Genomic DNA, 2,500 nt, shown 5'->3' with positions numbered 1-2,500 from the left:
GTCATGATAGGCCAGCATTCAGCAAACAATATCAACCAGGAATCCTAACTGCTAGACCATATGGGACCATAATAGTTCCTACAGTATAAAAAAATACTTTAAAAAACTTTAGTCTAAAGTGTTTCACCTGGCCAGCAAAATAGTATAGGCTTATACTAGTAGGGCGATATTATCCTACAGTAATTGCACATCTGTTCACGAGATTATTCTTTATTCCCCAAAATCTGATTTGAAATCTGATTTGACCAAAGAAGTCTTAAAACACGGGATGTGATGTAAAGACTGTCCATTGTGCCAAATGGTGTGCACTCACTCACATGAGATTTGCCTTGATGTTAAGAGTGGCATTGGGACTTGACAATAGCTGAGTATAGTTATGTTCTGTATATATGGCTGCTATGGTGCAACCGTGCATCTATTTAACTCAAACCTTTCCCTGCTCTCTAATGGTCAACAATCCCACCCATTCGTTCCCTTGTTTTTGTTTTGTTTTGTGATATATAGGAACTTACAGTAGGCAGGGAACATTAGCCGAAAATATGGCTATTTATTGCGACCATGTCTCAGATTATTACTATGAAAACCTGAAAAACCTGTCAGTCAGTCCGTCACGCCTCATTACACGCTCCATTTATGGCCGTCAGTCCGTCACGCCTCGTGACATGCTCCATATATGGCCGTCTCCATATATGAAGATCATGACACTGACCTCATAAAACCCTGGACAGCCATACATGGAGAAGACTCACCTATAGATCTGCATATATGGAGCCGGTCAGCAACTCTACATCTTCTGACCTCAAATCTCAAACCCTTGGATCTCCATATATGGAGCTCACCTGTTCTGACATTCCATATGTTGATCCTTCCTCTTTTATGTCCCCCTTCTGACTGATACCTGTCCATTCAAACTCTAGACGGGCTCCGGCCTTACTGATAAGCACACATTTTACGCCCTACCCAGCCCGAAAACGTCAATAAATAAAACTGTTGTTTCAGCGTTTCTCGCCCTCAGGGCGTCTTACTGGTATATCAAAGTATATAAGTGATTAAATGTCTGAAAATACACATTTAACATGCATCTGCTTCATCTCTCTCTCTGCTATTAAAGGGGTCCTTGGCCTGAGAAAAAGAAAAGACCAATCTGGTCTAGCTGCACTACATTGTGTCTGCACTGTCCAGATGCTCCACAACAGATCAAGGGTCAGATTGTTTGTTGCATTCAGAACACCAAACATAGGCATGATTTAGAGCTCTTTCTCTCTCTCTCTCTCTCTCTCTCTCTCTCACCACCCATTCTGGAAAGTACATTTACTGTGAGGTACTTTTACTCTACTTGAGTATTCCCATTTTACAATGTACTACTCCACTACACCTCAGAGGTCGAATATTTAACTTTTTATTTTTACTACGGTATACAATTATTTGAAAACGTTTAGTTACTTTGCAGTTTCAGAATGTTATTACAAAACAACCACACTCAAGTCAATTAAGCCCTATTTGATGCTTTAGATATGAGTGATGTGATGCGGTATGTGAGCTTTAGATATGAGTGATGTGATGCGGTATATGAGCTTTAGATATGAGTGATGTGATGGATGCGGTATATGAGCTTTAGATATGAGTGATGTGATGCGGTATATGAGCTTTAGATATGAGTGATGTGATGGATGCGGTATATGAGCTTTAGATATGAGTGATGTGATGGATGCGGTATATGAGCTTTAGATATGAGTGATGTGATGGATGCGGTATATGAGCTTTAGATATGAGTGATGTGATGCGGTATGTGAGCTTTAGATATGAGTGATGTGATGCGGTATATGAGCTTTAGATATGAGTGATGTGATGCGGTATATGAGCTTTAGATATGAGTGATGTGATGCGGTATATGAGCTTTAGATATGAGTGATGTGATGCGGTATATGAGCTTTAGATATGAGTGATGTGATGCGGTATATGAGCTTTAGATATGAGTGATGTGATGTGATGCGGTATATGAGCTTTAGATATGAGTGATGTGATGGATGCGGTATATGAGCTTTAGATATGAGTGATGTGATGCGGTATGTGAGCTTTAGATATGAGTGATGTGATGCGGTATATGAGCTTTAGATATGAGTGATGTGATGCGGTATATGAGCTTTAGATATGAGTGATGTGATGCGGTATATGAGCTTTAGATATGAGTGATGTGATGCGGTATATGAGCTTTAGATATGAGTGATGTGATGCGGTATGTGAGCTTTAGATATGAGTGATGTGATGCGGTATATGAGCTTTAGATATGAGTGATGTGATGCGGTATATGAGCTTTAGATATGAGTGATGTGATGCGGTATGTGAGCTTTAGATATGAGTGATGTGATGCGGTATATGAGCTTTAGATATGAGTGATGTGATGCGGTATATGAGCTTTAGATATGAGTGATGTGATGCGGTATGTGAGCTTTAGATATGAGTGATGTGATGCGGTATGTGAGCTTTAGATATGAGTGGT

Source organism: Protomyctophum parallelum (assembly GCF_964188405.1).
Source record: "Protomyctophum parallelum genome assembly, chromosome: 18".
NCBI classification, from domain to species: domain Eukaryota; kingdom Metazoa; phylum Chordata; class Actinopteri; order Myctophiformes; family Myctophidae; genus Protomyctophum; species Protomyctophum parallelum.
The sequence above is the reverse complement of the archived record's forward strand: the minus strand, read 5'-3'. Positions refer to the sequence as shown.